The sequence below is a fragment of the Oryx dammah genome, unplaced genomic scaffold (genome assembly GCF_014754425.2).
Source record: "Oryx dammah isolate SB20612 unplaced genomic scaffold, SCBI_Odam_1.1 HiC_scaffold_27, whole genome shotgun sequence".
NCBI classification, from domain to species: domain Eukaryota; kingdom Metazoa; phylum Chordata; class Mammalia; order Artiodactyla; family Bovidae; genus Oryx; species Oryx dammah.
In genome coordinates, this window is record NW_024070211.1 from 106,935,599 (window position 1) to 106,946,751 (window position 11,153).

General features: G+C 39.1%; 1 pseudogene; it reads left to right on the forward strand.

Annotated features, from left to right (window-relative positions):
- The first annotated feature begins 9,974 nt into the window (after positions 1–9,974).
- LOC120854876 lies at positions 9,975–10,847 on the forward strand (annotated as a pseudogene).
- The last annotated feature ends 306 nt before the right edge of the window (positions 10,848–11,153 follow it).

Sequence of the window (11,153 nt, forward strand, 5' to 3'; positions counted from 1 at the left end):
AGGCCATCCAACCATCTCATCCTCTGTTGTCCCCTTCTCCTCCTGCCTTCAATCTTTCCCAGCATCAGGGTCTTTTCCAATAAGTCAGTTCTTCGTATTAGGTGGTCAAAGTAACGGTGTTTCAGCTTCAGCATCAGTCCTTCCAATGAATATTCAGGACTGATTTTCTTTAGGATGGACTGGTTGGATCTCCTTGCAGTCCAAGGGACTCTCAAGAGTCTTCTCCAACACCACAGTTCAAAAGCATCAATTCTTCTGCACTCAGCTTTCTTTATAGTCCAACTCTCACATCCATACATGACCACTGGAAAAACCATAGCCTTGACTAGATGGACCTTTGTTGGCAAAGGTCCTTTGTTGTCAAGAATATGAAAAGGCATGTTGATGTAAAATATATGAAATAGGCCTTATCCTGTATTTTTCTACACGAGCACAAACCATTGCCTTTCTATCAAGTATGAAACCAAAATGTAATGTTGAAAACTCATTCTTTTTAGAAATTATAACAATTCTCTCCTGTTAGTATGTTCTCAACATGTTCCTAAGACATTATTCATTTGCCAGGGTTGCCATATAAAGTACCACATATTAGATGGCTTAGACAACAGAAATTTACTTTCTCACAGTTCTGAAGGCTGGATGTTCAAGATCAAGGTGTCTGCAGGATTGGTGTCTCCTAAGGCCTCTCTCCTTCACTTGCAGACAGCTGCCCTCTCACTGTGTCCTCACATGGCCTCTTCTCTATGCAGGTGTACTGCTGATGTCTCTTCCTCTTCCTATAAAGATATTAAGCCTATTGGTTTAGGGCCCCACTCCAGTAACTTCATTTAACCTTAATCACCTCTAATACAAACCCTACCTCCATATATAGTCACACTGGGGATACGGCTTCAACATATACATTTTGTGGAAATATATTTACCCAGTTTAATGGAGTACTGTGAAAATCTGCAAAGAAAACAGTTATCTGTGGTACTAAAATAGCAAAATTATTGTTTAAATTGAATTATTCCACTTTTGATCTACTCTTTGAATCTTTATTATTTATTTATTGGCTTCCAGTTGGCTCAGTGGTAAAAATCTGCTTGGCAATACAGGAGACACAGGAGATGCAAGTTTAATCCCTGAGTCAAGATGATACACTAGAGGAGATGACAATCCACTCCGGTATTCTTGCCTGAGAGATCCCATGGACAGAGGAACCTGGTGAGCTACAGTCCATGGGGTCACAAAGAGTTGGACATGACTGAGCTGCTGAGCATGCACACATTATTCATTTGGCGGCACTGGTCTTAGTTTTGGCACATGGGATCCCATCTTTGTTGCATTGTGCAGCATCTTTAGTTGTGGCATCTGGGATTCTAGTTGTGGCACACATAACCTTTAATTACGTCTTGTGAGATAATATATGCTAAGATTACACAATAGTTTCCATAGAGAAAAAATAATTTTTAAATGATCATGGCAATATCTTGAGATTTAGTTTCTTAATGTCAGTTGCACTTTTACAAAAGTGGTTTGCTTTACAAAATTTCTACCTTGGGATTCTGCTCATTTAATTTTGGTATCACAGTCCACATAACTGTCATTTACATTAAAATTTGGGATTAAAATTAGCTAATGTAGATATCAGGGAAGACAATAGAAAAAAAAAGAATTGTTCTTTTGTTTAGCCTTCATTCAATCAACAACATATTGTTTTAAAACCTTCTTTATCAGAAATAATTATTGACTGCCTCACCTTCCTTGGGTAACATGTAAGATTTTTTTTAAAAATTCAGATATATTTGGGGAAAGCACAAGATGGCAGAGAAGAAGGCGGACGTGAAGTACATCTCTCTCCATGGATACATCAGGAAGATGCCTTCAGACACAGAAGTGAATGCAGAACACCAGCTGAGAGCAGACAGGAGTACCTGACCAGTGGAAAAGAATATATAGAGCCACACAAAATATATAGAGAGCCTCGGTAGGACAAAGGAACTAAGGGGAAACACAGGAGTGTTAGTAGGACTGGACCTGCCCTTGGCCGGTGGAGGAACTGAAACAGGGATCCGATCCCCACATCAAGGCAACTGTCTGAGTCAGAAGAGAAACATTTAAGGCCAAGAGTGAAACAGCTGACCTGTGGCAGCCTAAATGGAATGAGAATCAGACAGTCCTTGCCGCAGCCATACATACTCCAGACAGAGACAGAGGTCCTCTGGAAGGCACAGCAGCTGGGAGCTGGAGTTTAGGAATTGTGGAGCAATCCTAGTGCGAGGGCTGCTGTTGACTGTGAAGAGACAGATCAATATGATGTGAGGAAGGAGATTGTGGTGGGAAATACCTGTGGAGGAAAGACTGGCAGCCATGGAAGCAAAGCAATACTGCCGAGTCATGCATAGAGGGTAAAGCCATCACATAGCCCTCTCTCTCCCCACAGGCCAGCATCGGCAGCTGAACAGTAGAGAGGCTGGCCCATCAAACACCTGACACACTGAACTACAGAGTAGGACCCCACCCAGGGTGCTCCTTTAAGGGACTGATGCACCGAACTACAGAGTAGGACCCCAGCCAGGGGGCCCCTATGTGCCTGACGTGCTGAACAACAGAGAAGGACTCCAGGCAAGGAAGCCCTCTAAGTGCCTGGATGGGTGGAGCTATGGTGAAAGACTGGCCAAAGAGGCCTTCTGATCGCCAGCTACAAGAGGCTCGAAAATCCGATAGGGCCATAACTCCGGGGGCAGAGGCACTCTGTGGCCCTGCACTCTCGGCACAGCCAGGGTCCTCACAAGCCAAGCAGCTGTGCCGTCTTCACACTCAACTCTCACTGGGGCAGAGCTGCCACAGGCAAGCAAAAGTCTTGCATCTACGCACACAGTCAGCAGTGTTTGACTCTTTGTGACCCTGTAGACTGTGGCCTGCCAGGCTTCTCTGTCAGGGATGGGGTTCTCTAGGCAAGAATACTGGAGCTGGCCAATACTTGTTCCCATACCCTTCTAAAGCACTATATTTCCTGCTTCCCTAGCCACAAACTCCCCTGAGTACTTGATGCTGCCAGAACCCCTGCGACTCAAGCAGCTGCGCCACCACATCTGGCCCTCACAGGGGCAAACCCAAATCCTCCAGGGCAGCCTTAGGAGCAAACCCCAGTGGACGAACCACATGCGGAGGTGGAAATAAAACCACAGCTGAAACCCAGGGGCAATGTGGCTAAGGAAGAAGACCCAAAACCTTCCCACCATCTGTACAAGCTGCAGATTAAATCCACATGATCAACTAGGCAGACTCTGTATCTACAGAATATAAAAAAGGTCATTGAGCGCTCCCCCAAAATAAAACACACTGGTTCTGATAGCTGTGGACTTTGGAGGCAAGAACACAGAGGACTAGGACCAGATTAGAATCTGAGCTGCCCCACAGCAGGTCCAGAGATCAGCACAGTATTGGAGGGCATCCTAGGGAGGTGAGGTGGACTGTGACTCTCAGTACGGGAAAGGACTCTGAAGCAGCGACTCAAGAAAAACTATTTTTCTTATGGTTTGACTTGTTCTGTAGATTCTTTTGGATTTTTCCTTTTTTTTTTTCCTTGCCCCGCCCCCCTCTATTGTAGTAGTTGATTTTATTGGCACTATGAACTCTAATTAAGCTTCTGAACTTTTTATTTCCTCAGTCACATTTGTTATTGTTGTTATAAACCTCTGCCTCTACACTGAGCTTCTGCAGTTCTGTAGACTTTTCCTTTTTTTTTTTTAATTGTTCTTTTCTCTTTTTCTAATTTTAATTTTTAATTTTTTAACCTATTATTATTTTCTCTACATTTATTCATTTGTTTGCTTTCCTACTGCTATTTTCCCCTTGCAATTAACCTTTAATGTAAATAAATCTTCTTCATCTACCTCTATTTAACTTTGCATATCTATTCTATCTTTCTTTCCTTTCCTCTCAACATATTTGTTAATTTTATTTTCATTGCTTTATTCCCCAATTGGCACCTTGCTTTAGTTTTGTTTTCCAGTTTGTGCTTTAGTTAGTTTTGTTCTGGTAGATATAATTTTTGGTTTCCTTTGTTTGCCAGGTCAATCTTTGTACATTATTTTTGTTGGACTATTTTGATTTTGCTTATGGTTGTATAGGTATATGTGTATACTCAGTTACACTTTTTATTGCTCTTATAAACTTGTGCCTCTACATTGGGCTTTGGTAGTTCTGTGAAATTTTCCTTTTTTTCCCTTTTTTTCTTTCTGCTTCTGTTTTTTTTTTTCTTCTTTTCTCTTTTTTATGATTTTAATTTTTAATTTTTTAAAACCTATTATATTTTTTCTACATTCATTCCTTTGTTTGCCTTTCCTACTGTTCTTTTCCCCTTGTAGTTAATCTTTAATGTATATAAATCTTCTTCATCTACCTTTATTTAACTTTGCATATCTATTCTTTTTTCTTTTCTTTCTTTCCTTTCCTCTCAACATATTTGTTAGTTTTGTTTTCATTGCTTTATTCCCCACTTGGCACCTTGCATTAGCTTTGTTTTCCAGTTTGTGCTTTGGTTAGTTTTGTTCTTAACTGGTAAATATAATTTCTGATTTCCTTTATTCACCAGGCCAATCTACTGTACTTTATTTTTGTTGGGCTGTTTTGACTTTGCTCATAGATGTATATGTATATGTGTGTATTCCATTATTTTAATTATTATTTGCTGATTTTGTAACTGCCACTTGTCTGGAATTCATCTTTGTTTCTCATTTTGGGATATTTGTTTTAATCTCGCTAAATGCCATTAAAAAAACCACTTGTGGAATCTTTGTTCATGACCAGAGATAAGCTCCGAGCCTTTGTAGTGGAAGCACTGACTCCAAGACCCTAGAAAAGTGAAATAAAGTTGCTCAGTCGTGTCCGACTCTTTGTGACCCCACGGACTGTAGCCTACCAGGCTCCATCCATGGGATTTTCCAGGCAAGAATACTGGAGTGGGTTGCCATTTCCTTCTCCAGGGGATCTTCCCGACCCAGGGATCAAACCTGGGTCTCCTGCATTGTAGGCAGACGCTTTACTATCTGAGCTACCAGGGAAGCAAGACCCTAGATTACCAGAGAACTAATCCTAGGGAGTATCAAATAGTAAGAACACAAACAAAGGAACCCATTTGAATACAAGACTCAGCATCATCCATGGACCAGTAGTACTCTATGCAGGACCCCTCATCTAAATAACAAAACAAAAATGCAAACCCAATCATTAGTAGACAGGATTACCACCTCACTCAGTCTTTCCCATCAGAGGAAAAACAAACAGACAAACAAACAAAAACTCAGCACAAATCTCACTCTGTACAAAGCTTACACAAACCACTGAACCAAACTTAGGAGGGCAGAAACCAAAAGGAAGGAAGAATTCAACCCTGAAGCCTGGCAAAAGGAGACCTCAAACACAATAAGTTAAAAAAAATAATAATGAAAAGGCAGAGAAATACTACATAAATGAAGGGGAAAAACTAGAAACACAGAAGTTCAAATAAATGAAGATGAAATAGGCAAACTACCTGAAAAATAATTCAGAATAATGATAGTAAAGATGATCAAAAACCATGAAAACAAAATGGAGAAAATGCAGGAATCAATTAACAGATACCTAAGAGAATTAAAAAATAAACAGAGACAAAAAACACAATTACTAAAATTAAAAATACTCTAAATAGAATCAATAGCAGAATAGCTGAAGCAGAAGAATGAATCAGTGAGCTGAAAGATAAAATGGTGGAAATAACTTCTAAAGAGCAGAATAAAGTAAAAGGAAGGAAAAGGACTGAGGATAGTCTCAGAGACCTCTGGGACTATGTCAATGCACCAACATTCAAATTATAGGGATCCCAGAATAAGAGGACAGAGTATGAGAAAATTTTTGAAGAGATTATACTTGAAAATTTTGTCAACCTGGAAAAGGAAATAGTCCGTCAAGTCCAAGAGGCACAAAGAGTCCCATACAGGATAAACTCAAGGAGAAACATGCCAAGACACATACCAATCAAACTAACAAAGACTAAACACAAAGAAAAAATATTAAAAGCAGTAAGGGAGAAGCAACAAGTAACATACAAGGGAAATCCCATATGCTTAACAGCTGATCTTTCAGCAGAAACTCTGTAGGCCAGAAGGGATTGGCAGGGTATATTTGAAGTACTGAAAGGGATAAATCTTTCAGTACTGTACCAAGATTACTGTACCCAGCAAGGATCTCATCCAAAATTGATGGAGAAATAAAAACCTTTTCAGACAAGCAAAAGTTAAGAGTATTCAGTGCCTTCAAACCAGCTTTACAAAAAAATGTTAAAGGGACTTATATAGTCAAGAATACAAGAGGAGGAAAAAGATCTATAAAATCAACCCCAAACAACAAAGAAAATGGCAATAGAAACATATATATCAATAATTACTTTAAATGTAAATGGATTAAATGCTCCAACCAAAAGAATCAGACTGGCTGAATGGATACAGAAATAAGACCCATATATATGGTGCCTATAAGAAACCCACTTCAGACCTAAACACACATATAGACTAACAGTGAGAGGATGGAAAAATATATTCCATGCAAATGGGAAGCAAAGGAAAGCTGGAGTAGCAACCCTCATATCAGACAAAATAGACCTTAAAATAAAGATTACAAGAGATAAGGAAGGACACTACACAATGATCAAGGGATCAATCCAAGAGGAAGATATAACAGCTGTATATATCTATGCACCCAACAAAGGAGTACTTCAATACATAAGACAAACACTAACAGACATAAAAGGAGAAATTGACAGCAACACAATAATACTAGGAGACTTTAACACCTCACTCACACCAATGGACAATCATCAAAACAGAAAATTAATAAGGGAACACAAATCTTTAATGATACTTTGGATGAGATGGATCTCATTGATATCTTCAGGACATTCCATGCAAATGCAGAAGAATATACCTTCTTCTCAAGTGCACATGGAACATTCTCCAGGAATGACCATATCTTGGCTCACAAAACAAATCTCAGTAAAATCTTCTCTGACAACAATGCTATGAGACTAGATAACAATTACAAGAAAAAAAAAAACAACTGTAAGAAACACAAATACATGGAGATTAAAGAACACATTTCTAAATAGCCAAAAAGTTACTGAAGAAATCAAAAGGAAAATGAAAAAATTTCAAGAAACAAATGACAATGAAAACATGACAACTCAAAATCTATGGGATACAGTAAAGCAGTTCTAAGAGGGAAGTTCATAGCAATATAATCCTAGCTCAAGAAACAAGTAAAACATCAAATAGACAACCTAACTTTACACCTAAAACAACTGGAAAAACAACCCAAAAACCCTAAAAGTAGTAGAAGGAAAGAAGCCATAAAGATCCGAGCAGAAATAAATCAAAAAGAAATGAAAGAAACAATAGTAAAGATTAATAAAAACTAAAAGCTGGTTCTTTGAGAAGATAAACAAAATTAACAAACCTTTAGCCAGATTCATCAAGAAAAAAAGAGAAGAATCAAATTAACACAATTAGAAATGAAAAAGGAGAGATTACAACAAACAAGGCAGAAATACAAAGGATTTTAAGAGACTATTATTAACAACTATATGGCAATAAAATGGATAACCTGGAAGAAATGGACAAATTCCTAGAAAAGTTCAATCTTCCAAGACTGAACCAAGAAGAAATAGACATTATGAACAACCCATATACAAGCACTGAAATTGAAACTGTGATCAAAATTTCCCAAAAAACAAAACCCCAGAATCAGATGGTTTCACAGGAGAATTCTATCAACCATTTAGAGAAGAGCAGAGCTAATGCCGGAGAAGGTGATGGCACCCCACTCCAGTACTCTTGCCTGGAAAATCCCCTGGATGGAGGAGCCTGGTGGGCTGCAGTCGATGGGGTTGCTAAGAGTCGGACACGACTGAGCAACTTCCCTTTCACTTTTCACTTTCACGCACTGGAGAAGGAAATGGCAACCCTCTCCAGTGTTCTTGCCTGGAGAATCCCAGGGACGGAGGAGCCTGGTGGGCTGCCATCTATGGGGTCACACAGAGTCAGACATGACTGAAGCGACTTAGCAGCAGCAGCAGAGCTAATGCCTATCCTTCTAAAACTCTTTCAAAAAATTGCTGAGGAAGAAACACTTCCAAACTCAGTCTACAGAGCCAGCATCACCCTGATACCAAAACCAGACAAAAATCACACACAAAAAAGAAAACTACAGGCCAATATCACTGATGAACATAGATGCAAAACTCCTCAACAAAATTTTAGCAAACAGAATTCAGCAACACATCCAAAAGCTCATATACCATGATCAAGTTGGGTTTATTCCTAGAATGCAAGGATTCTTCAATATATGCAAACCAATCAATGTGATACACTGCATTAACAAACTGAAAGATAAAAATCATATGATAACCTCAATAGATGTAGAAAAAACCTTTGACAAAATTCAACACCACTTTGTGATTAAAACTCTTCAAAAGAAAATGGTCATAGAAGGAAAGGCCATATATGATAAGCCTAAACAAACATTATCCTCAATGGTAAAAACTGAAAACATTCCCCCTAAGATCAGAAACATAACAAGGGTGTCCACTTTCACCACTGTTATTCAACATAGTTTTGTAAGTCCTAGCTACAGCAATCAGAGAAGAAAAAGAAATGAAAGGAATCCAGATCAAAAAAGAAGTAAAACTCTCACTGTTTGCAGATGACATGATACTGTACATAGAAAATCCTAAAGATAGTATCAGAAAATTACTAGAGCTCTAGTAAATCAATGAATTTAGCAAAGTTGCAGGATACAAAATCGATACACAGAAATCACTTGCATTTCTATAAACTAACAATGAAAAATCAGAAAGAGAAATTAAGGAATCAATCCTATTCACCAATGCAACAAAAAGAATTAAATATCTAGGAATAAATTAAACATCTAGGAATAAATAAGGAGACAAAAGAACTTACACAGAAAATTATAAGACACTAATGAAAGAAATCAAAGACAACATAAACAGATGGAGAGATATTCCATGTTTCTGAGTAGGAAAAATCAATATTGTGAAAATGACTATACTACCAAACGCAATCTACAGATTCAACGCTGCTGCTGCTGATGCTAAGTCACTTCAGTCATGTCTGACTCTGTGCGACCCCATAGACAGCAGCTCACCAGGATCCTCTGTCCCTGCGATTCTCCAGGCAAGAATACTGTAGTGGGTTGCTATTTCCTCCTCCAAGGCATGCATGCACGCTAAGTCGCTTCAGTCGTGTCTGACTCTGTGCAACCCATGGATAGCAGCCCACCAGGCTCCTCTGTCCACAGGATTTTCCAGGCAAGAACACTAGAGTGGGTTGCCATTTCCTTCTCCAGATTCAATGCAATCCCCATCAAATTACCAATGGCATTTTTCACAGAACTGAAACAAAAAATTTCACAATTCATATGGAAACACAAAATTCCCGAAAAGCCAAAGCAGTCTTGAGAAAGAAGAATGGAGCTGGAGGAATCAACCTTCCTAACTTCAGATTATATTACAAACTATAGTCATCAAGACAGTACGGTACTGGCACAAAAACAGAAATATAGGTCAATGGAACAAGATAAAAAGCCCAGAAATAAACCTATGCACCTATGGGTACCTTATTTTTGACACAGGTGGCAAGAACATACAGTGGGGCAAAAACATCCTCTTCAATAAATGGAGCTGGGAAAACTGGACTGCTACATGTAAAAGAATGAAATTAGAACACTTCCTAACACCATACACAAAGATAAACTCAGAATGGTTTAAAGACCTAAATGTAAGACCAGAAACTATAAAACTTAGAGGAAAACATAGGCAGAACATTCGATGACATAAATCAAAGCAAGATCCTCTATGACCCACCTCCAAGAGTAATGGAAATAAAAACAAAAGTAAAAAAAGTGGGACGTGATTAAACTTAAAAGCTTTTCAGCTCTTTTCGTACCTAGCGCAGCCATGGCTCGGGGTCCCAAGAAGCACCTGAAACGTGTAGCAGCTCCAAAACATTGGATGCTGGGTAAACTGACTGGTGTGTTTGCCCCTCGTCCATCTACCGGCCCCCACAAGCTAAGGGAATGTCTCCCCCTAATCATTTTCCTAAGGAATAGACTTAAGTATGCCCTAACTTGAGATGAAGTAAAGGCGATTTGCATGCAGCGTTTCATTAAGATCGATGGCAAAGTCTGCACAGATATAACCTACCCTGCTGGTTTTATGGATGTCATCAGCATTGATAAGACTGGAGAGAATTTTCGTTTGATCTATGACACCAAGGGTCACTTTGCTGTTCATCATATTACACCTGAGGAGGCCAAGTATAAATTGTGCAAAGTAAGAAAGATATTTGTGGGGACAAAAGGAATCCCTCATCTGGTAACCCATGATGCTCATACCATCCGTTACCCTGATCCCCTCATCAAGATGAATGATACCATTCAAATTGACTTGGAGACTGGCAAGATTACTGATTTCATCAAATTTGACACTGGTAACCTGTGCATGGTGACTGGAGGTGCTAACCTGGGAAGAACTGGTGTGATTACAAACCAGGAGAGACATCCAGGTTCTTCTGATGTAGTTCATGTGAAAGATGCAAACGGCAACAGCTTTGCCACTCGGCTCTCTAACATTTTCGTTATTGGCAAAAGCAACAAACCATGGATCTCTCTTCCCCGTGGAAAGGGTATTCACCTTACCATTGCTGAGGAGAGAGAGAAGAGATTGGCAGCCAAACAGAGCAGTGGATAAAATGATCGCTATGTGATGTGATTGGAAACGTCTTTGTAATTAAAGATAATACCAAGTGATTTTTTAAAAAAAAGTAAAAGCTTTTCAACAGCAAAGAAAACTATAAGCAAGGTGAAAACAAAACCCTCAGAATGGGAGAAAATAATAGCAAATGAAGCAACTGACAAAGGATTAATTTCCAAAGCATACAAGCAGCTCATACAACTCAACGCCAGGAAAACAAACAACCCAATCAAAAAGTGGGAAAAAGACCTAAACAGACATTTCTCCAAAGAAGATGTACAGATGGCTAGCAAACACATGAAAAGATGCTCAACACTGTTCATTATTAGAGAAATGCACATCAAAACTACACTGAGGTATCACC